Raw genomic sequence first — 25,155 nt, 5'->3', positions numbered from 1 at the left:
TCGCACTAATTACATACTAGCTTACGTTAAAGACTAGATTGCTGTCATCGGCCATAGAAATACGTGATGATCTAAGCCGTTAGATGACAAGATAAAGATGAACGATATTCCAAATGGCTGTACGGTATGCATGGACGAAACGTGATGCCTACTTTTGTGTTTATAAATCGGAAGATAAATGTAATCTCATCAAGGATGTCTGATAAATTATGTCATGAGTTTATCATTTGCTTTATTTTGCTTACCTTAGTTCCTTAGCTTAGTACCTTACAAAGTACAAACTTATCACAAGTATCACATATCACCTAATTGTTGTCCTCATTTTTGTGATCACAGTGATCACAGTGATCAAGGCATTTTCATACCGAAAGCTTTATGTGTTTAAATATACATTTGACGTGTTATTGTTATCATTTATCCTTATCACTTATTAGAAAAAGCCTACTTACGAACATTGATGGCTGTGTTTATTTATTTGTCAAATTAGGCACTTTTGGTGTAATGAGGCCATTAAAAGGCTACGATATTTTTGAGAGGATGGGGAATGCACTGGACTGACCCACCGAATGGTGCGTGCGCATAGTGCAGTGAGTGCGTCCATCCCGTTGATACGGGATTGTCCCGGTGGGAAAATCCGCCAGGCTTCAAACGGACATCCTGAAGGATATCTGGCTCGCCCTCCTCTGGTATCTGCATATAAAATGTCATCGCATCTGTAGGTGCGATGACAGTTTTCTCATCATCGTCAGACAGCTGCCAATCCTGAGAAGATAGAGTAAACAAAAATGGTGCATTGCTGGTCGTGAGGACAGTGAGAACAGATATGGATTTGCGGTTTCTTTTCTGACAGATATGCCTGTGGTCCCGGCACTACATAGTGCTGCCGACCGAAGGAGCCAGTTGGAGTCGGCGCTCTGGACTGGAGCTGTAGCAGTTTCCATGCTGTTCGCCTATATTCGGCGCTGAACCATACGTTTCTGATTCGATGTATGTTTCCGATGTGCGTGTTGAGCCTCCCGCCCTGAGTTGTCTCGTCGTGCTCAACTGTTCACCTACACAAGCGCCTGTGTACCCGACCCTTGTCCCGACGTCCCGTGTCCCCGGTGTATGGTGTCCGGCCGCCGGCGCCGGGTCAGGTCAGCTCGATCAGTATTCCGTGACCGGCCGGCGGCACCCCGGGCCGGGCCACACACGGCTGCAGCTCCAGTTTTTACCGCGCCGGCCGGCCGCCGGTACTGGGTCGGCCGAGGTCAGCGCGCGGCCCGGCCGAGGTCGCGCCGGGCTCCGAGCCGCCGCCGAGCCGCCGAGTCATTGATGAACGACGGCGGGCCGCGGCGGAAGCGTCCGGTTTTTACCACCCTCTGTGCAGACGAGGCGCTGAATTCAGATCAGCCGCCACACGAGATGTTGAGGGGCAGCTGAGAGGAATAGAGAGGGAGGGAGAGGAGGAGGAGGGCTGGTGAGGGGCCGGGTCAGCGCGGCGGGAGCGATCGAGCTGCGTGAGGGACCGATAGCGCGGGGCCGGCATTATAAGTCTGCCATTCACAGAACGTGTTGCCACGTTGTAATCATATGGTAATGGATGCGATTGATCGGCTGAGTAAATCATTTTCATAATGAGATATCGTTATATCTGGCCGGGAATTATGCCTCCCTTATAGGCCACTCAGTCGACAGGAGAGTGCTGGGCCGTCACTATATTTCGACTGGCGGGTCGACCGACCGCCCAGGGTCCAGTCCTTATGGTGAGTACGTGTCCGCGGCCGGACCGCCCTGAGCGGTGTGGCGGGAACCCGATCCGCTGGAGCCAGCTCGTAACCAATAACCAATGCACGATACTGAGACCGATACTGATACTGCACGATACTGAGCCTATGGCCTTTCCCATTCACGTGAAATACCCGTTGGTGGTGTTTGGTGACATTTGATTGCTTTCATTGAATTTTATTGCTGTATGCTGAACCAGATGTCATAATAATAATTTTTGCAGAATGCGATCAATATAATTGTATAAGGCTGAGGCTTTGTGTGCCTTACATGCACCTAGAAACCAGTGCACGCTCACCCAGACATAGCGCACGCACCGGGCCGGGCTCTCTCCGGCCGGCCCGTTGTGGTGAGCGGTTTTCAGTGCGGCCGGCTGGTGCAGGTCAGGGCTACCAAATAAGACGTGAGCCGCCCCGCCACACCGGTACTGAATTAATTATCCGACCACTCGGCTGTCAGCCGAGGTCGAGTTAGGGTGGCTATCAAAGCATACAAAAGCGCAGCGTACAATCCTCAAAACATACAAAATCGTAACATACAACGCGCAAAACCTACAAAACAGGCCAGGTAGGGGACAGCCCAAACGTACAAAAGCGCAGCGTACAAAATCCCAACGTACAAAAGTTTACCGTCCAATGGGTAAAGCGTACAATGGCAAATCAAACAATGATCAGAACGTACAAAATTGGAACGTACAATGGCAGATCAAACAAACGCGTATCATACAAAATTGCAACCTACAAAACGAGATGATCGTATCATACAGAATCACATCGTCTAAAATCGGAAGGTACAAAATGCCTCTGGTTGACGCCAGGTGAATTGATATTTAACAAGTCAGCCACCAGATGGGGTAATGGTGCCGTGGCAGTGGTTTTTTGGAAGCCACCAGGAAATAGAGTGGAATGCCACTAAGTCCCTTAGAAACACGATACCTCTGGACGCTGCACCGGCCGGCTATCGACGCTGCGGGCGGTCGGAGGGTGCCAAGGGGAATGGTTCCGAGCAGGCGGGAGCACGATACCTCTGAACGCTGCACCGGCCGACTATCGACGCTGCGGGTGCCGCGGGGACCGGTGCCGAGCAGGCGACGAGGAGAAGCGGGCATCAAGACCGTGGGAAATCTATTATATTGGCGGGTGTGCTTATTTAGGTAAATGAGGCAAACGTGCATAGGTTAGGTATGTAACACCCTCATCTTTGATCACACACCCCTACCCACGCATGCGGGGGGCTGTTTGAACAACCCCTCCGGTTTCTCGCGAATATCTAAAAAACGGCGGCTCAGAGTGCCACCGTGTTTTGCACACCTTATCATACATCTTTTCTACGCCTTCTGTGAAAACTTCAGACCAAAGTCATCCAAGGTCAGGTCACCATATCACGTCAAGTGACCTTACTACATGAAAAAGTTTCAATGCCTGTCACAGCTACACCGAGTGACTGATCACCTTGAAACTTTGAGTAACTGATAAAACAACAGTATACGCAATACACATAATGTATACAATAATAATAATAATGATACACAAAATGTATCTCTCGGAACTTCGATATCGGTGACCTAAGGTCAGGTCAATTTTGCGACCTCTCCATTATAAGTCAATGGGAGAAAATTGAAAGGCGCCTCTTTTGGCCGAACGTCATTCTAATCACTTTCAAACATCGAATTACAAGTAGACATGACAAACTGAAACGGAAAATGGTACCCGTGACCCCTCTTAATGTCCCTGAGGTAATCTCAGGTCACGAATGGTATCCTACAGTTTTTCGCAAATAACTGTTGACAGAGACATGCTAGAGCGATGAAAAAAACTTATACGTTTGTGTTTGGCTCGACAATACGGATCGACTGATGCAGCATGACCTTTTCTGGTCAGGTCATGACATTGACTTGAGGTCATGACCTTGTCCTGAGGTCATGACCTTGACCTAAAGTAAATTTTTCAAGTTGAACTTTTGAGGTCAACTTATAGTTCTTTCGATGCGTCGCCTTGACGAGAGGAACACGATGCTGCTGAAAGTAAGCTCGTGCATGTTTTGAGTCGAAAGGTATTGCAGAAAAACAGTTCCCGCAAAAACCATCTACCTATTCTGGCAGTTTTTGACCCCTGCAGGCTAAACCGTTCCTAAGCTATGCGCCGGTTTGTCGAAATTATCGAAGTTTGACCTGGAAAGTGGCTAAATTTTACCTTTGGTGACCTCTGTTGACCTGACCTTTGAGCTGACCTAAAAAGTGGCCGATATAATTTCTTCATTACTTCTGCCGCTCTTTCGAACGCCGCCTACGGCGTGTCACTACGTGGCCCAGGAGCCGAGTGAGAAGGGGAGAGTTCAACCCCCCCCCCCCCCCGTGCAGGTGGCGCCGAGCATCGGCGCCGGTTAGTCAATCGCATGGCGTTTAACATAACGGTACATCATCGGTGTTTAACCCGCGCCCTGCTGGGAGGGGGGGGGGGTGTTTGAACACCCCCCTGTGTTTTTCACGAATATCTAAAAAAAAAAACGGCAGCGCGGAGCGCCGCCGTTTTTGGCACACCTCATAATACATTTTGTACATACTATTGCTCTTAGCAATCGTTGAAACTTTCGAAGGGATCGGTCACTTGGTGTAGCTATGGCGGACATTGAAGCTTTTTATGAGGTGAGGTCACTTCAAGTTACCTGGTGACCTGACCTTAACCCGCGCACCGACGGGGGGGGGGCGGATATCCGCCCCCCTTAGGTTTTTCGCGAATAGCGGGAAAACCGCGCCGCGAAATTTGGTATGACTATTCCCTCATCAATTTTACACATGGTGTGCAAGTTTGAACCTCGTACCTTTTAAGGTCAGGTCACCAGGTCACTTTGAATGACCCAACCTCAAGTCACTTTTTTGCAACTTTGTCACCGTGCCAGAGCTACAGTAGATGTCGGAGGCCTTTGAAAGTCGCAGGATGTTATAAGGTCATTAGTAGCTACAATTTTTATATCTCGGAATTTTGATATCGGTGACCTAAGGTCAGGTCAATTTCGCGACCTCCCCATTATAAGTCAATGGGGGAAAAATCAACTCCCTATTTTTACCACTAAAACGGGTCGGAATGGCCCCATATACCATACATGACTTCATATACGATCAACCTTCACTACCTTGAGGTCTGTTTTGCTGTTGGGCAGCTGTGAGGTCATGTGACGTCATCAAAGGTCACCAAAGGTTTTTGGCCAATAACTCCGTACAGGAACAAGATACAGCCGCGTGGATGGTCTCATTGTGTTCAGCTCGTCAAGACGCATCGAATGATATACATGTTGACCTCGAGGTCACGTGACCTGAGGTGACCTTTCGAGGTCAACATATATATCATTCGATGCGGATTGACGAGAGGATCACGATGATGCCCTTAGTTTGTTCCTATCTTGACTTATTCGAAAGTTATTCGAGAAAAACTCTCTCCATATCTAGCACCGCCATTTAGACTTTTTCGACCCCTGTGACGTCATCTTTGACCTGACCTGAAAATGACCTTTGTAAAAATTGTAGATCTTGACCGTGCGTATCCGACGCCGTTTACCGCTTGTCGCTATCTTGCTTCGTTCTCGAGATCTCAGGGGGGGCGGTCATCCGCCCCCCCCCCGTCGGTGCGAAGTTGGCGCAGACCCCCGTCGGTGCGCTGGTTAAATGACCTTGGTCTTAAATTTTTAAAACATGTGTAGAATTGATGTATTATAAGGTGTGCCAAAAACGACGGCGCTCCGCGCTGTAAACTATACTAAGATAAACTCTGCATATCTCAGAGTTTTGATATCGATGACCGAAGGTCAGGTCAATTTTGCGACCCCCCCCCCATTATAAGTCAATGGGAGAAAATTGAAAGGCGCCTCTTTTGGACCAAAGCCATTATAAACACTCCCAAACACTGAATTACAAGAAATTAAGACACATTGAACATGAAAATAGTATCCGAGACCCCTGTTTATGCCCCTGAGGTCATCTCAGGTCACGAATGGTATCTAACAGTTTTTCGCGAATACCTTTTGATAGAGGCATGCTAGAGCGATGAAAACGCCTTGCATGTGCTCAGCTCGACGATACGGATCGACTGATATGCAACATGACCCTTTCCGGTCAGGTCATGTTGGTAAAAGTAAGCTCGTGCAAGGCTTGAGTCAAAAGTTATTGCAGAAAAACTTTCCAAAAAATTGGGTTATTTTGGCAGTTTTGCCCCCTGCAGGCAAAACCGTTAGCTCTAGGTCAAATCTGAGAGAATCATTCAGAAAGGGCGTTAATAGGGCTATCGAAGTCGCTTTTCCGCGGCGATGTAGCTATATCGGTTCCCGAGTTATGCGTTGGCTTCTTGGAAACTATCGACATTTGACCTGAAAATCGGCGACATTTTGCCTTTGACCACTGGCGACCTGACCTTAAGCCTGACTAAAAAAGTGACCGAAGTGATTTCGTTATTATTTTTGGTGCTCTTTCGAACGCCGCCTTCCGCGTATCGCTACGTGGCCCAGGAGTCGAGTTAGAAGTGGGTGTTCAAACACCCCCCCCCCCAGCAGGGCGTGGAAATCCAGGACCCCCAGCGGGGCGCGGGTTGAAACACATTTGGAAAATATAAATATCTTCAATACAATGTGCGCTAACCAGTTTTCTCAGTAATTCAGCTAGCAAATATCGTGCTGTGTTGTTTACATCGAGGGTCGAACATAGCCCGCGCCGTGCTGGTGGCCTAAGTTTTCCGTGTCGTGCTGGGGGGAGGCGTTTTCGCGTCCCCGTCTAACTCGGCTCCTGGGTCAAAGGTCACGTCACCAGAGGGATTCCAGGACAAAAAGTCAAAAGACAAAATGTCAAAAGACGAAAAGTCAAATGCAAAAAGTCAAAATGGATAGAAGTCAAATGGAAAAAAGTCAAATGGATAAAAGTCAAAACGGATAAAAGTCAAAAGACAAAAAGTCAAATGGCAAAAAGTCAAAACGTCCAAAAGTCAAAAATTCAAAAAGTCAAATGGCAAAAAGTCAAAATGGCGAAAAGTCAAAAACGCAAAAAGTCAAAAGCAAAAAGTCAAATGGCGAAAAGTCAAAATGGCAAAAAGTCAAAAACGCAAGAAGTCAAAAGCAAAAAGTCAAATGGCAAAAAGTCAAAATGGCGAAAAGTCAAAAACGAAAAAAGTCAAAAGCAAAAAAGTCAAATGGCAAAAAGTCAAAATGGCGAAAAGTCAAAAACGCAAAAAGTCAAAAGCAAAAAGTCAAATGGCAAAAAGTCAAATAACGCGAAAAGTCAAAAAGTCAAATGGCAAAAAGTCGAAACGTCCAAAAGTCAAAAATGCAAAAAGTCAAAAAGACAAAAAGTGAAAAAAACCGCAAAAAAAGTCAAAATGATAAAAATCAAATGGAAAAAGTCAAATAATCGGTCCAGCCGTTGTGCGGTTATTGAGGATAATAGTTTTCGGGTGTGTGCAAAGTACCCCAAGTTTAGCACGCGCCACGTGCCAAGATCGACACTCAGACAACATGGTGTCCATGCCATACAACTTTTACATCCAAGTGGTATTCAGCAAAGAAGACCGCTTGTCGATGCGGCATGCGGTTCTTGAGTTATAAGGGTTTGAAGAGCGTGATGGGGTCGTGTCGGGTCGGGTCGTGTCGGGCCGGGTCGCGCATACTCAGATTTTTGCCTTAAACACGAAAGAACTCGCTCGCTCGCTGCGCTCGCTCGCTCGTAATTAACCCTATGGCGTTGCATGGAAAGAAATGAGTTCAAACTGCCTCGAGCCCCTCCAATATTGAGAAAGTTCCAGCGCCAGTGCTCCCACATGTAATAATAACCTGTGAATCATTTTCATTTTATTACTTAATGGATTCGTTCATTAAAATATGTTCATTTCTTTTAACCAAATTTCTATAAACCCAGCGCGTTGAATGCTGGACCAGTCAGCGATGACCGTACAGAGACCAGAGAGCGTGAGTGAACGGAGGGGACCGCGTCCAGTCTATCGGGCACGTTTAACCCTATTCCTGGCGGGCTCCGCCGGGACAAGAAACTGGCGGGGGGGGGCCGATTCGGCCCCCCCTGAGATCTCGAGAACGAAGCAAGATAGCGACAAGCGGTAAACGGCATCGGATACGCACGGCCAAGATCTACAATTTTTACCAAGGTCATTTTCAGGTCAGGTCAAAGATGACGTCACAGGGGTCGAAAAAGTCAAAATGGCGGCACTAGATATGGAGAGAGTTTTTCTCGAATAACTTTCGAATTAGTCAAGATAGGAACAAACTAAGGGCATCATCGTGATCCTCTCGTCAATCCGCATCGAATGATATATATGTTGACCTCGAAAGGTCAAGGTCAAAGGTTGACCTCAGGTCACGTGACCTCGAGGTCATCATGTATATCATTCGATGCGTCTTGACGAGCTGAACACAATGAGACCATCCACGCGTCTGTATCTTGTTCCTGTACGGAGTTATTGGCCAAAAACCTTTGGTGACCTTTGATGACGTCACATGACCTCACAGCTGCCCAACAGCAAAACAGACCTCAAGGTAGTGAAGGTTGATCGTATATGAAGTCATGTATGGTATATGGGGCCATTCCGACCCGTTTTAGTGGTAAAAACAGGGAGTTGATTTTTCCCCCATTGACTTATAATGGGGAGGTCGCGAAATTGACCTGACCTTAGGTCACCGATATCAAAATTCCGAGATAAACAAATTGCACATACTGGTACCCTAACTAAACCCTGAAGAGAAGAAATTGATCGGTCAAAAACTCTAGCTCTGGCGTGATTGCAAACTTTTCTGAGGTAGCGTCACCAAACCGCCTCTGGTGACCTGACCTGAGGTCAGATCAACTCAAAATTTTCAGACATGTTGCGTAGAAGCCTTTTAGGAAAAGTCAGAAAATTTGAGCTTCCTAGCTCAACGCGTTTGGGAGATATAACCAAAAAACCTCAGGGGGGGGGCTTTTGAGGCCCCCCCCCGCCAGGAATAGGGTTAAACTTTCAGATAAAACTTTGCCATAACACTGGAATTGCACGATGGGGCAGTGGTGACCCGGGAACGTTTGAAAAGTTGATGGGGTAGGTTGAAAGTTGAGGGGACAAAAATTGCAACTCAAAATTTTGAAATTATCTCGTCTTTTGTATTTTTTACTTTAAGTCCATTGACGTCATTTAAGCGTTAATCACATGGTATTTTTTTTTTGAGGTTTTGGCTTTTCACCAGGGCCTCCTCTCAAGGGCGACACTTTCCGAAAATTATTGGTAGGGCTCTAATGTAAATTTTTGCCAATTCAAAGCGATTCTTTCCACGCAACGCCATAGGCATAATGTTAAATTTCCAAAATTATTGGTAGGGCTCGGGCCCTACCATGCCTATACAAAACGACACCCATGCCTCCTCTAACATGTTAACTGCGGGAGCTGCAGCCCCCGCAGTCATCCTCCAAACTGGTCACTGAGGGGTACCTTAGTCATTTTTTAGTCTTAGACGTTTTTGGTAGGGGTTACCTCAGTCATTGCCCGTGATTGGGCCCCCCAGCCAAAACTGCTTAGAGGAGGCACTGCTTTTCACCCTCTCCCATGGGGGAGGGGCTGCCGCCGCCCGGTGCTCCGCGCCCGGTGATCGGGGCGGGGAAGAGTGCCACTGCTGCTGCGCCAGCGTGCACGCCGGAAGCGCTCAAAGTGTATTATGTGAGCGTGGGCCCCACCACCGCAGCCAGCGTCCCTGCCCCGCTGCTGCGGACCCCGGTACCTGTCAGAATCCCTCGCGTACTCACATGTTCCTTACAACTTCAGTGGGTAAGGTACGTTGCGCTGTATAATATTTTTCAAAAGATGAAAAGATCGATGCTTCGACTTTTATCCTTTTGACTTTTTATTTCGGACTTTGACTTCGACTTTTCTATTTTATACTTTTTTCATTTTTTGATTTTTGTCTTTTGACTTTTACCCGTTTTGACTTTTTCCTTTTGACTTTTTGTCATTTGACTTTATTCCGTTTTGACTTTTTTGTCTTTTGACTTTTACTCGTTTTGACTTTTTGTCTTTTGACTTTTTTTCCGTTTTGACTTTCATCCTTTTGACTTTTTGCATTTTTGACTTTTTGTCTTTTGACTTTTACACGTTTTGACTTTTTGCTTTTGACTTTTTGTCTTTTGACTTTTTTCCGTTTTGACTTTTATCCTTTTGACTTTTTCATTTTTGACTTTTTGCATTTTTGACTTTTTGTCATTTGACTTTTTGCGTTTTTGACTTTTGCACATTTTGACTTTTTGCTTTTGACTTTTTGTCTTTTGACTTTTATCCGTTTTGACTTTTATCTTTTTGACTTTTATCCCGTTTGACTTTTTGCATTTGACTTTTTGTCTTTTGACTATTTGTCTTTTGCCTTTATTCCTTTTGACTTTTTGTCCGGTTACCCACCAGAGGTCATCATAGGTAAAATGTTGCCTATTTCAACATTTTCCCAAACACCCAACGCATAACTCGGGAACCAATAGAGCTACAGCGCCACAGAAAAGCGCATTCAACAGCTCTTTCAGAGGCCTTTTCGAGTGCTGTTGTTAGATTTGACCTCAGGTAAAATATAAATCGTGACGCTAGTATCAACGCACGATACGTTAGACGCTGACAAAACGCCAATACGGGCGAGGGTTAAATCATATGTGAACCAACCAGTTTTTGAGTGGTTAACCTACCAAACATTTTAAATGTGTTCAACAGGATGTTTACAGTGAGGGTTGAACTTGAAAAGACTTGCACGATGGGACCGCGGCCCGAATTAGCGCGACATTGGTGGATTTGCCGCCCTTCCCCAAACTGAGTTGGGCTGTTCCACGTAGTTCAGAAATGTCCATGGACCACGAATCTGCAAATATTTTCGTCCATGGTGTTTAGCGTCCGCGCCACATCAGCCCAAATACAAAGTTCTGTGACAAGCATCGTAGACCCGTTTTCGTACGGAGAAAAGTAGCAGCTAATGTAAGTAAGAAAAAATATATATTAGACGGCTTTATCAATATTTTCGGGGTATAGCCTGATAGTTTAGACCATGGGCTTCACGATGGAAAGAAAAACTTATTACGGAATATATAAATACGCTTCAAATGTTAAGTTTGTAGGTGTTTTTAAAATTGTGAGTTAATTTTACTGTTATAAACATTCTAGAATGCCGATATAAAACGTCCCGCTAGGTCGCGCTGTTCTTTTATCAATATATGGTCTTTACCGATCAATTGCCTTTCAGAAAATGTATAATTTAGCTGCTTCAGCCTGCTACATCGAAAATGAGGGGCATTTTTGTTTTTACTTCAGGTCGCCGGCGCTGGCCGTGCGCGGTTACCACGAGCCGGCCGGAAGCTGGGAGTAACAGATCCGATCCTCTTAGGAGTCGAACAAGGCTGCCAAGTGCCAACTATATTTAAGTTTTGTCCGGAAATATCCGTACCTGCTATCGGAGTGTCTGATGTTACACTTTTCTGACCCTCACTTTATTTGTTATACTCGTATAGTCCATCAGGCTATCAGATTCCCATCATGGTTTTGGTGGCTACATTATTTGCTTGTCGGAATTTCCGGTTCCGTCATGACTTAAGCTGGCAGGTGATGCCATCTTATCACGTGACCGAACCGAGTCAAGGTCAACGCAGGTCAACTGATTAATTAATTAATTAATTAATTAATTAATTAATTAATTAATTAATTAATTAACCCGCGACCTGGTGGGGGGGCTATTTTTGCCCCCCCTCCAGACTTTTCAATATATCTCCAGAACCACTGCGCCGATCGTCACCAAACTTTCAGTACCCTCCCGGAAATCAATTTTACACATTGTGACCAAAATTTTTTCCAAAGGCTATGATAGGTTGGCCGGAAATGACGTCAGAGTGACGTCATGTTCTGCCGTTTTCGACCCAAAAAAGGGTTTCGCGGGAAGAGCTGTCAGGCCTATAGCTTTGCAAATACAGAAAAATGATTCAGACATAAAAGCTGAAGAATGGACAGGGCTACAAAACTGCTATCTCGGATTTTTTAAATTTTTGGATTTTGACCCCCAAAAATAAAAAAAATAGATTTTTTGAATATAATAGCCAAAAAATCCAAAAAGTTTTTTGAACTTCGAAAAAACCGTAATATATGTGATAGTCCTTACCGCCTTCTATCTACATACCAAATTTGAGATCGATACCTCTTTTTTTGGCCAAGTTATAGCGAACAAACTGCTCAAAATTGATGACGTCAAATTTTCAAACTCAATTTTCAGCAATTCTAGACCTCGTAGCGCAAAACAAAGACCACCATTAGACTCCCCGTGGCGAGCTGCATCGAATCAATACCCATTTTATGCAAAAATATCAACTTTGAAATTTGACCTTTTTTGACCTGACCTTGACCTGACCTCCACCAGAAAGTGATCTAAACCGTACCTGATGGTCTTATAACCAACACCATTGAGTTGGAAATGAAAAACTGGCCATAAAACATGCATCGCATAACCTTAGTAAAGTTGGGTTCATGTGGTGACCCTTGGTGACCTTTGGTGACCTGACCTGTGACCTGACCTGGTATGACCAGTGACCTCTAACAGCAACATATCTGCTAGGCAACTGACGCCCTATCGCTGATTCCCGACAAAATGCGTTTTCCTCGGTGTTATAGCGCATTCCCTAGAAGACCCGTGAACGGTGAAACATTTCATCTTTGACCTGACCTGTGACGTCATCGGTGACCCCGAGGTCAATAAAATTTGGTTTCTCTCGACAAATTTGACAGGCCTTTCGAACGCCGTTTGAATTTTGCGGATCCGTCCAGTAGTTTCGGAGATACGAGGGGGGGGGGCAAAAAATAGCCCCCCCCCCCACCAGGTCGCGTTATAAACAGACCCCACCAGGGCGCGGGTTAAATGACTAATGATTATTTAATTAAATTTATCAGGAATTGCTTCGAAAGTACACCGACTACCATTTGTATGATTCTATCATCCCTTTCATGTGAAAAGCGGGCACGAAACACGAAAAAGTACCGATGTCGCGCTAATTCTCGCTCCGGTCCCATTGTGCATTGTGAGAAATAGTTTTAGTGTCTGTGCTACATATTTTGCGACCGATACCCCCTGAACCCGATTACGACTCGCTGACGAAGTTTTGTAAATACAATTTGAAAGCTCCGACCCGAACGATTTCTTGTGTAGTAAAGCTCTCATTCACTTATTACATTAACAAACTCCACAGTCCACATCATATCCTTAACTGTAACTAAGCTGTTGGTGGCGGTAAACACCCATGTGGATGTCGGCGGTGACGCCTAATGGTTGAGCTGACCTGACCCGACCTACCCAAAATGCACGGATACATCGTCTTTGATCAAAACTTGCACGAAATTCGAAATCAGAAGTCCGAAAAAATAACTCCATAACAACCTCATTTTAGAAAGTTAAAATAGGCCACGATTTCCCTGACTTTAAGTCATTTACCCGAATTGAAATGCCAACTAATGACCGGCGATCTTAAAATCGGGTATCATCGGCTTCCTTTAGTTACGGTAGGACGTTCATGTTTTCGCGAAGCTATAGTTCGGTAAGGGACTGAACGATTGGGGATCAAACAGAATTCCCCCCCCCCAAATTATATGCTAGCGGCTGAAAACGCGGTCACGGAAAGAGCATACAAACACATAAGTCCTTAATCCTCACCCGTACTGGTGTTTTGCCAGCCGCGAACGTATATGGGGGGGGGGGGTCCGTTGGATAACTAGTTTGTTACGAGAGACGCCCATTTCGAGGTTTAAAGTCCATGCTATTAAAAGCCTAATTTCAGGTATTTAAAATAATCTTGAACCGACCTGTGACCTCGGAACTCCACTTGAAGGTACTCATCAGAAGCGTCTCGTAGCGTTATTTTGTTTGCTGCCTCGCCCGTTTCGCTGCGCCTCGAGCTATGGGCTATTGGCTATGGGTTCTCGAGCTATGGGCTGGGAAAGTTTACCCCCCTCCCACCCCCACCCAGCAAGTGGTGTGTGGCGAAATACTCCAGCAACTGCCGGGTTAACCCTCGCCCGTATTGGTGTTTTGCCAGCCTCGAACGTATAGGGGGGGGTGGGGGGCGGGTCCGTTGGACCGCCCCCCCTTGCCGTTTGGCCCCTGATCGAGCTAGAGCTTCGAGAAAAAAAAACGAGCGTGCTGCTCGTGACGAGAGGAAGCTGGGGACCGGGGTGATACCCAATTTTAAGGTCCTAGGTCATTGGTTGACTTTCCAGGTCAGGTCAATGACCCACAAGTCTGGAAAATCGGGACCTGTTAGAACAGCGTAAAGTGAGGTTGATGAGGGCTTTTTTCGGGGTGCTGACCACGAATATCGTGTCAGTTTTGATCACAGATGATGTCTTAATGCATTTAGGCCAGGTCAGGTCAGGTCAGGCCAATCAGTGGACGTCCTGCCAGGTATTCATAGTACGTGTCAGCCGTTACTGACAGGCTGACAGCTTCGTAACATGTTACGAAGACACCAAAGCAACTTTGTAAATGTTCAAATGGTTGCTTAATTCGAAATCAGCTCCAAAAAGTAGCCTAGAAACATGTAAAACTCGAAGAAGTGAACCTAGGTCATCAAAGGTCAATGGTCTGACCTGACCTTCAGGTGACCTTGACACCCACCATAATGCATAGGACCAACATCATATCACATGTTTGAACGTTTGGAACCGCAAAAATACTGCAAACGCGCGGCTAATACGAGCCGACATACGCCGAATCGCGATTCCGGCCAAACATGGTCTCGAAAAATAGGCCACAGGTCAAGGTTCATTTGGGACAGGGTCATGAAATTTTGGGGGTAGGTGTACAATTGATTGACTCGACAGTACTGAAAGTTTCATCGCGATCAACCGCTTTTTACGCGAGTTATTCGCGAAAAACCATGGGGGTGGTGGTCCGTTTGATCCCCCCCCCCCCCTACACGGGCGAGGGTTAAGTCAGTTAAATTTCTTTTGCAGTTTTCAATTTAATTTACGAATTATGTTCCGGCAGCTATGGTCAAAATGAGCAGAATGCTGCTCAATGTACCAAGCGCCACTTCGTTCTCCGGCCTGCAGAGAGCGGGGATGTAAGTCAGGTACGGCCTTGGCCGTTTCCTCTGGGGCCGCGCCGTCTGCCGAGGGAGGGGAGACCTTGCCCAGTCTGAGGGAGGGGGACGACGGCGCCGCCGGGACGCCCCGTCGCTCCGAGACCGGCGCTCACTGTATAAACAAGCAAAAAACGCTGGCCGTGCAAAGCTTGGCTGTGCTTTGACAGAGGAGGCATCTGGCGGAATATTTCGTAACTACGCAAACTTCTAACAAAGATGTCGCTTGAAGCGCAGTTGAGATTGTAGGTTTTGATCCAACTGAAAATTGACATCTCAATAACGACGAAATGATGTAAATTTATATGAAATGGTTTTGTATGATGCGTACTTTGATTAATGCCATTAATTTCCACTGCCTTTTTGTGTGAAACGATTTTGTACCTTGCGATTTTGTATGACACGATTTTGTATGCTGCGCTTTTGTATGTTTTGACTGTCCCCTACCCGGCCTGTTTTGTAGGTTTTGCGTGTTGTATGTTACGGTTTTGTATGTTTTGATGATTGTATGATAAGATTTTGTATGCTTTGATATGGAGCCGTCGAGTTATACTGTCGGATAAACCCGACATGTGTCCGGTACACCGCAGGCCGCTAATAGGCTCACAGTGGCTCAGTAGCCGGAACTGGGTATAAAATTACCCCCCGTAAAGAAATACTCAGTTTCTCCGAATGCTAAAAAAAAAAAAATAAACACCATCATATATTTTCAGCCGATTGAAAACCTTACCTTACCTTACCTTACCTTCGTGGTGATCGGGATTGAAAAGGCCACTTGGCCTGGGGATCCCGCTCTCATCGAGCTCGTGTCGGGATACAGGCTAGGCTCTCAGGGGCCTAGCCTGTATAAAACGACATGTGTAAAACTGTAGCCTGTAGCCTGTGTAAAACGACATTAAAATGTTATTGATTAACACCCAGCATCCAGCCGTTTTAAATTAAGTGATGCATTGCCATCACAGATCCAACAAGGTTCCGTTACTGCCGAATTCTTCGCGCTGAGGCCGGTTTCCACATCCCGGCGGGATGAAGCTATTAGAATGTATAGTCGCCACACCCTCCCACACACTGAACTACACAGGCTCGGCGGGGGATTGGAGCCTTCGACGCTAACATGCTAGTGTAGCGGAGTTCACGGTGGACCATTGAGGGCCACTCCTTCGCTGGCAGCCGCTAATCGGCGGCCTTCCCGCAGCTGCCGGGTCGATGGCTTCCCCGGCCGTGTAGTGGCTGTCTGCACGGATGTTCAGTGTGTGTGACTGTCTGCGCGGCTGTCTTGGTATGGGTCGGGCTGTCACCACGACCGTCCGTCTCTTTGGCCACGTGTGTCCGCCTGTCTGCCTGTCTGAAGGAGCATCTTCCAGCTATATCCGGAGGTCAAAACACCGGTGTTCTAACTTCTGAGTTCTAGCTCCGAAAGGTCTAACACGTTGAAATTATTTGTCGTTAGTTGAAATTATCTTTGGGATAAACTCGGAGGACTCGCAACAGTTCCGATCCGGCCACCTTCCCTGATTGCTGCAATTTCAGTGATATCGCAGCCCTGCAACCTTCCAAGATGGAACTTATCGAATGACTGCGTCGGTAACGTTATGTTGCGACAGGTGACCGCTTTCCGACAAGTGACCCGTGACCAGAGCTGCTTCTGAAAGTTGACCGCTGTATGTGCCATTATTTTCCTACGGCTGACTGGTGCGGGGCCAGTCAAGCGAATTCGGTTTTCCCGACTAGCTGCAGTGACCGGATGACCGGTCAGACTTGGCTGGTCTTTTCGGCCGACCAGTGGCGGCTGGTCAGACCCACTGGTCTCCCGTACTGACCAGACACTGATCTCACCGATCTCCCACTGATCTCACCACTCGGAGCAGTGTATGGTTTTGTTGGTCTCCCCTGCTCACCCATTGACAGTTGGTCAGTCTCCCGAGGCCCCACTGACCAATAGTGACCAAAGTATGGACCTACTGGTTTCTCTGGCTGACCAGTGATGATGGTCAGACCCACTGGTCTCCCGTACTGACCAGCAGTGATCAGTGTATGGATTCGATGGTCTCCCCGGCTGACTATTGGCAGTTGGTCAGACTGAGCTGCTCCCAGATGCCGACAGTCGCTAATGGGACCACCCGGCGGGCGCCCAGTTTGTTCCCGGTGATTGGACAAAACTCGCGTGACCGAACACAGCCGCCAACAATGAGCGATCGAACCGACAACAGGTTAGACCAGACCAGGGCCAAAAGTTCTTGTTCATTCTAATGGAGCAATCGATCAACCATGCTGGAATATAAATATAGACTGTTTTGTGTTCAGATCAATTTATTTAGTTTATTTTTCTTCATCTCACTCTCCACCTCATTCATTCTGAATTCTCGATCCCAGGGACATCACCGCAGCCGAGACACTTCACGTTGATCGTGCCTTTAATGTTCCGATGCCGTCACAGCAGTCGTATCTCATCCTACATGCTGTCCGGCCCGTCAGCGACCTATGGTGACATTGCTGACCAGGTCATGTCTGAGCCCTGTCACCCTATACACTTCCCTGTAGGCGCTGTCAGATGCTTCATCAACCTGTGCACGGTGGCAGAGGGGCCGGACCCGTGGCAGGGTCGGAATGTCGAAGCTGTTCGACAGCCGATGATTATGGGACAAGATTTACCGAACGGGAATGGCAAGGAACTGTTGGCGAGGCCCACCTACAACTGCTACATACATGGGACGGTACAAGGAATGACTTCGATATATCACTTCACCCGTAAAAAAGAACACTTCCAGCCGAGTCGGCACCATTGCCTGCATGGCTGCGAGCGATTGATCGCTATCACTAAAACGAGATCGTGAAATTACAGGCATTTATCCTCAGCCGTGCTGTGAAGGTTAGCACCACGTGTGTGTGTTGGTAAAGAAAAATCATCGTTATCTGATCAACGCGTCATCGCAGATCGGACATCACGCTCATGACAAGCATCGGTCGACCGGCTGCATGCACGCACATAAGGCATCGTAAGTCAAGGAAGACAAAGATGGGGCTGCAACGTAAAGCTATTCACAGCTTACACACAGATTACAGACGAACACACGATAAGTGACATCTTCCCATCCCGAGCTATTATGCCCGCGGGAACGTCTCGATGTCATCCTCATGAATTGTTATGTTAGTATACGGACGGTGCGCGATAATACAATTCTAAAGCCGTCACTTGTCAGTAATTTATGTGTACCCATCATCTTACAAGGCATTGCCTTACCTGTCAGCAGGTCAACTTCTGGCGGTTCTTTTGTGGGGGAGTTCTTCAGGTGATGTGTTGATTTGGAGTGGTCGCGCCGCCGTCTCCTTCAGAGCCGGATAAATGCGCCTCTGATGAGTGCCCCGTGCCGATCTATTGTGCTCATTTTGCATTAGTCCATAACAGCAGCTGTATCATCCGCTATATCAGTTACTTTATCACTCCCTGGATCAGTCACAGTATCAGCCACTTTGAAACACCTTGAGCACCTCACACGCCCCCTAGAGTATCGTCCCGCCGTGATCCTCGGCACCTTCCACGGATTCACCTGACACCTCTCAGTCCTACGGCACACTGCAGTCTCCGCGCCGCACGTGCCACCGGCGCTCCACCCCGCCGTCACGTCACGTCACGAGGAGGCGTCACGGCCCGCGCGGCGCTCCGAGGAGGCGTCACGGTACCGCCGGGCACGCTGTGACGGCGGCCGGTGCACGCGGAGTGTCGGACACCAGCCAGCGGGCCGACCGACCCCAGCACAATGCTCCGTCGGCTACCAGTCACGACCAGCAACACGACGAGCCGGCAACGAGCACCATGGAACCGACCGGCCTCACCGGCGGACCGTGCGCCTACTGCCATCTAGCGGGAATATAGAGAATGAGTGGTAAGCGGACTGACCGGCTGACGGCAGCAACAGCGCAGCGCAGTCGACTGGGTGTTTTGGTGCAATATCACCTCGAGGCTCGAGTAATCGAAGTCGGACCGGTGCCGACGTCTGACGCTCGGGCATTACGTTCTGAAGTTAATGGGTCGGGATGGGGGCTGCCAGGCCTAGTTTGGTGTACCTATAAGACGACGACGACAGCGTCAAGCCATGGACCGACGCATTTGGAAATTGAACTCAATAATCAATATTCTAGCTGTCTGATGTAAGTTTCATAAACTATCCTATGGCAGGCCAGCTAGTCCTAGTTTAATGCAACTCATCCGGTCATTGTCATACATTATTGTTACTGGTTAGGACCAGCGCAGTTGTATCCCTATTCCCTGATAACACTGCCCTACCCAGCGGCCAGCGCCCGGACTGACGTCCACCCGCCAACCGATAACCGGCGTTTGACAATTCGTAAGGAAGCATGCCTCTCCCTCTGGTGTCACCCTTTGAGTGGTTGGGTGAGGCGACCTGTCCTACCGGGTCATTTTCGTTCCGACTGCCGATGTGATAAGCCACTGCTTTTATGTGGCTCTCCGGTCGGTGAATCACGGGCGCACCTACCCATCGGGGGCACCAGTCCACCGTCCAATGTCCCGCCGATTCCATGGCTGTGAAGCGGTCGCAGACGACGGAATAGCGTAACCCCTCCTCGCCAAAAAAAAAAAAAATCCATCACGTAGGTACTGGGTACTGTTCAAGCAAGATGCGTATTGCTGTAATCCAGCCTTACACTTTTCAATGCCTTTCTGATGGACGATAAGGCCGGGACCTACCTTAGTGACCTATGTATATGCTGTTTTTTTATTACAGCGATTTGAATGATAGTTGATTTCCAACCATTGGGTACCGACATTTAAATTGAGTTGAGATAGCAAGGCTGACGTGGAACTCGAAAAAGTACGGGCCGCGATATTCATTTGACTCTTATCTATGTGGTTATAAAAATGTTTTCCTTTATATAGGCCTGTAAGTCCGTAACTCTTCAACATGGGAGTCCTTTGAGTACGCCGTCTAATAAATGTTCTTTACCTGGCGTTGACTTCAGCCGGTCTCTAAATGAATGTCTTGAATAAAGGAAACCAGTGATGTTGTTCAACCAAAACCAAAATCTCTGAGGATTTAGTTTAAGCTGCGGCAGCCCCTCCTTTGGATTCGTCCCATCCGGCTCCTTGGCACTGGCTGTGGAATAAATAGTCAATGGAACAGCGATAAATTCTCCTGAAATGTCCGCCCGAACTGGCTTTGTATGGCAGGAGCAAAGTTTCAAACGGAAGTGGCCATTTGGAAGGAGGAAACGTCCCACGCCATAACTCACAAGTTACATTCATATTGCGGCGTTCGAAAGCAAGCGGAAAAGTGTCTTTGTGTGGATGTGACGTGAAGCACATCTGCATGGAACATCTATTATAATTCCTTTCAGCCTGACAACTTCTTTGACAAATGATGTAATAGCGCTGGCGTGACCTACTAGTTTTCTTTTCACACCTCGGCCGAGGAAGGTATAGTCAGTGACTTATTTTGCAACTTGTCTAGCGAATTCGTATTGAGCTATAAGGCATTGCCAAAAACAACAAATGCGCCGTTGCGAGACGCAGCGATCCATACCCGATTTAAATGGGTCAGGTCAATCCGTGACCTCTATTGGGGTCTGACCAACCTTCCACCTCCATGCAGTACCATCTCCAACATTTTTATTCTTGCTGTCTGAAGACGGAAGAGGTTCACTTTGATGACATCCAAAAAGTGCCGAAAGATCTGACGTGAATCAAAGAAAATGTACGCTAAATTTACGCGGGCCTCTGACTGCAACGCGCTCCTACCGAGCAGCAGCTCCTGTCGGCCGGGCTAGACTGCCTTTATGTATTGTTTTCTTGGTGATACATTTAAAGTTCATTCATTTCATAAAGTCCGGAATGTTATTGGTGATATTGTTGAATGTTGATGCGGTAATCGTTACCTACTTTTGAATCATTGAATGTGGAAATGGGGTAATAAATTGTTGTCAGTAGTTGACAACCTATAGGGTCGCTCGACCACTCAAAATACAATATAAACGCTGGCTCTCTGAAGGTGTGCGAGTGTCAGGTTTGTCTGTGGACCAATTACTTAACTACTTAGCATTGTGTTTAAACGTGCTAATTGAAATACACTCGCGCTTGCTATCTCTGTTTGTGTCTCAGCTGCACGCAGTAATTAGAGCAGCGTTTGCTTGGGTTGGCCGCTGGCGCGTCCTTATCCTTCCACTGACAATGCGAGTGGGGTGATATCAGCGGACCGGCTGTCCCACTGCCTGAATCATCACCAGACCGTGAAGGGCCGGCGCGGCAGATGAGCGGAGACGAGGAACACGGAATACGGAGGAACTCCGTATCGTCGAGCTGAACACATATAAGGCGTTTTCATTGCTCTAGCATGCCTCTATCAAAAGTTATTTGCGAAAAACTGTTAGATACCATTCGTGACCTAAGATGACCTCTGAGGGCACAAACAAGGGTCACAGACACCATTTTCATGTTCAATGTGTCTAAACCACTTGTAATTCGGTGTTTGGGAGAGTTTATAATGTCTTTCGTCCAAAAGAGGCGCATTTCAATTTTCTCCCATTGACTTATAATGGGGAGGTCGCAAAATTGACCTGACCTTAGGTCATCGATATCAAAATTCTGAGATATACATTTTGTACATGCTATTGCTCTTAGCAATCGCTGAAAGTTTCAAAGCGATCGGTCACTCGGTGTAGCTATGACAGACATTGAAACTTTTTATGAGGTGAGGTCACTTCAAGTGACCTGGTGACCTGACCTTGAATGACCTTGGTCTGAAATTTTCACAACATGTGTAGAATTGATGTATGATAAGGTGTACCAAAAACGGCGGCGCTCCGCGCCGCCGTTTTTAAGATATTCGCGAAAAACCACAAGGGGGGGGGGTGTTCAAACACCCCCCCCCCAGCAGGGCGCTGGTTAACATTGCAGTGATATGCATGCTTTATTTGCGTCTTCATATCTTACTTTTTCAGTGGAATCTTCCAAATGCGTTGGGTACCGGTAAGCGGTTTTTCCCTTCGGTATCACTTTGACTATACTTTGATCACATGTAGCTAAAATAATTGAACGTGTGCCTAAATTTATGGCGCTTGAGTTTTCCCAGCAATATCTTTTTCGCATCCTAGCAGTACCTATCCGTAAATGCCCAGCTAAACCCAAATTGGCAAAAAACTGCTAGCGACACAGGTGGCACGTGAAACTTCCTGGGTTAGTTGTTTTTACCTCGCATCAGGCCTGGAACACCACCATAAAATGTTCAAATAAGGCCAGCGCTCTCCCATAAGGGTGCAAGCGGCAACAAAGGTGTCTGGTGTGCGCGCGCCCCGGCTCATACCAACAGCCAAGTGCCGGTACGTGACTCGATTTCGGCGTGTGGCGGCGGTAACAGGGCGGAACTAACCGGCCGCGACCACTTCATAAACAGGGCTGGCGGGTCGCCGGCGGTGACGGACGGCGCGCCGTGCGCCCGCCGGCTCCGGCGGCAGGTCATGGCCCGCGCACGGCGGCGGACTGACTAGTGGGAGGACACTACCACTATCCCTACCGACACTACCGGCTCCCAGAAACGGCGGGACAGCGGCCCCCGTTCAAACAGAAGCTGGTGACCGTCCCGAGACCTCCAGATCTCGCCAGAAGAGCAATTGAGTGCTAGCTACCAGTGGAAGCTGTTTTGTGAACAGAAAACTGACGTAAAGTTTGACTCATGCCAGAGTCATGTTTCCACTTATCATGCTGGATGCATGTTACCACCTTCGTGATTGATTAATGTTTCCGCTTCTGATTATTATATTTTTCTCTATAGATTCCGTTTATGGCGATGTATGTACTCTGTAACGAAGGATAGGTGTTTTTGATCTGAACAGCAGTGTCGTTGCGTCACACAAGTAGGTGGCAGCCCATGCGCTTCAGAAATCATTCGGAGGCGTTGGCGAACTATATCCTTTGACTAGTATGAATTGCAATCGGACATCCTGCCTACTCGCGTTCCGGCCAACTTCTCAGTCGTCGCCCACTCTGACATTTGCGTATGCCGGTTTAAACAGTGTCGCACTCATTGGGCCGTTCCATGGGCGGCCCGGCCATACAATCTTCATCTGGACAGGTTACGAGGCCCCGGCGGTCCGGCTGCCGCCCGACTCTGGCGAGTTGGCGGCCGCGCGCCGGCGCTGCTCCACTATTGCCGCCGCCGCGCCATCGTCGCCTCGGCCGCGCCGCCGACATTACTGCAGCTTGGCGAACGATTACCCCGGCGACCTTTCATTTGGTGGGCCTCGCCGCGGGCTCGGCGGCGCTCGCTGGTGATCCCGGGCTAGCGAGGTTCAGGGGGGCCGCCGGCTGCCAGTCGGCCCCCGCTAAGTCCTCCTCATAAGTATTCGCGCCGTATATCAGCAGATGAGTCTGGAAAGCTGCGAAGAGATCCATCAATTGAGTGACTTTATCCAGCGATGGTGTCTGAAGTGGAGTTTCCTAGTGTAATTGTGTTCGAGCCATCAAATTTGCAAGCTGTGACGAGAGCCAACATCAAGACACTTGCACCAATTTTGCATCGCCAGTAGCATTGCCTTCATTATCTATGAGGACTTTGGAAGGGAGTAAAGACGACAAGTAAAGACGACTGTAAACGATTGTGCCGTATTCAACTAAAACAGCATGGTCACTATGAAAATGTAACTTTTCACTTGTTACGCAAATTATAAATAGGTACGTGTTCGGGTAAGTGCCACTATTCAACAGTCAACAACTGTGAAAAGCAAGAGATCAAGCGTGTGCGCTGGGCGTATGCGCATTACAAAAAAGGACCTACGAGCGCAGCATAAAAGTAATTTTTGTCGTGGCTGCTCTACCTACGACGTATGAGAAATGCTTAGCAGTACTAGGGTCCCCCACCGGTCATTTGGGAATCCCCACTGGCCAGTAACAATTATTTATTAGGATCTCAACACGAGGCTCATTTATTGTGGCGGCGTTTATGTGAGCAAGTCCATTAGGGTGATGACCGTTTCGTAGAACTTTGCGTAATTTTGCGTGTAATATTACTCGGCTGGTTGTGACTCAAGACGAATGAACTAATTTTACTTTATCACTGCTTTATTGGCACTTAACCACGGCAGCTTAATCGTGTGTTTGGCCTAATTTAAGCCCGGGAAGTCGGCCCCTCTCCGCTTTATCCTTAAATAATGCATTAATTTGAGAGCCTGTCAGAGAAGCTAGCATCCGTCGCGGCTTGGCTTGTCTGACACGTGCGACAGAGGGACACGTGCGACAGCGTCTTCTTCCTCTTGGTGGCGGGCTTCCACCGGCTTCTGGGCTGTAAGGTATTCAAATAGAGGCACAAACGGTGCTTATTTTCAATTTAGTGCTATAAGCTAAAGTGCAATACTCATGTCTTGGGTACCATAACATCCACAAGCTCGGTTTCCTGCCAAGAGTTACTTTCCAAAGATCTTCGATTACATTATTCCAGTATTTTTAGCTTCAAATAATTATTCACTTGATCGATGCAAGGACACATTATTTATCACTTGTAATTGCGTATCCACTTCATTTGTAATAGCATCACGTGCTAGGCTAATTAAAAGTGCCAACTTTTGTGACGTTCGGTTTTCGCTTACTGCTTAGGTACTGTTACGTGGTGCATTTGTGCTGCCGTTAAAATCACTGCCACTGAAATGCTCGCCTAACTAGTTCGCACCTCGTCTTCAAGAATGAGACAACACAAATGCAGTACTATGCATGTACATTACGGTTGGTAATGGTATAGTCAAAACGGGCTACAGCAGTCTAGACGACTCAACTCTGAAATTGGGCAATTAACCTCTTATATGAAGCGGAAATGTTCGTCAGTTACGGTTCTGTCAGTGTCCTTGCAGGGATGATTCTTGTGCTTTGTTGTTGCATATCATAGTATTTATCTGAAACTATTCCCCATGTTTGATGTTTGTGATTTAAATTGCAGTTAGTGTAAAGAAGGGTTAAATAACTTATCAGTCACCATTGCCCTTACTTTACGAGGACAGCCGATGAGGAGATGTGAAAGATAATAAAGGAAGGAAAATATTGCTCAGATTGTTTTCGTGCCTAGAAAACTTATGCACGATTGCGGAATCAGTTTTACACATGTAACATAGCCGCATGTATTTGTTTTGTTTTTCACAAGTGCTAAGTCACTGGGTTTACATGTAACTTCTAAGCGTAGATTAGCAATAAGTAATTAACCGTCTGGTTCCTAGCAGTGAAGTTATTTTCGTGACAAAGCCGGCAGCCGCCAGACAGCGCGAGTCAGGTGACAGTGTGGCTCTGGAAATTC

The 25,155-nt window shown here is 47.3% G+C and overlaps 1 protein-coding gene across 2 annotated transcripts in view; it reads right to left on the bottom strand.

Moving 5' to 3' along the window:
* LOC122373934 (pro-interleukin-16-like) overlaps positions 1 to 18,652 on the bottom strand; it is an 84,579-nt gene extending 65,927 nt beyond the window's left edge. The window contains exon 1 of one of the 2 annotated variants that reach the window (XM_043352392.1): positions 18,108 to 18,652. The gene's annotated coding sequence lies outside the window, so the exon portion shown is untranslated. The remainder of the gene's footprint in view (positions 1 to 18,107) is intronic. The other variant, XM_043352391.1, reaches the window with a different exon arrangement.
* Between the last annotated feature and the right edge of the window lie 6,503 nt (positions 18,653 to 25,155).

Source organism: Amphibalanus amphitrite, unplaced genomic scaffold (genome assembly GCF_019059575.1).
Source record: "Amphibalanus amphitrite isolate SeventyFive unplaced genomic scaffold, NRLGWU_Aamphi_draft 001573F_arrow, whole genome shotgun sequence".
Lineage (NCBI taxonomy): Eukaryota > Metazoa > Arthropoda > Thecostraca > Balanomorpha > Balanidae > Amphibalanus > Amphibalanus amphitrite.
Note: the sequence above shows the minus strand (reverse complement) of the source record. Positions and strands in the feature narration are given on the sequence as shown.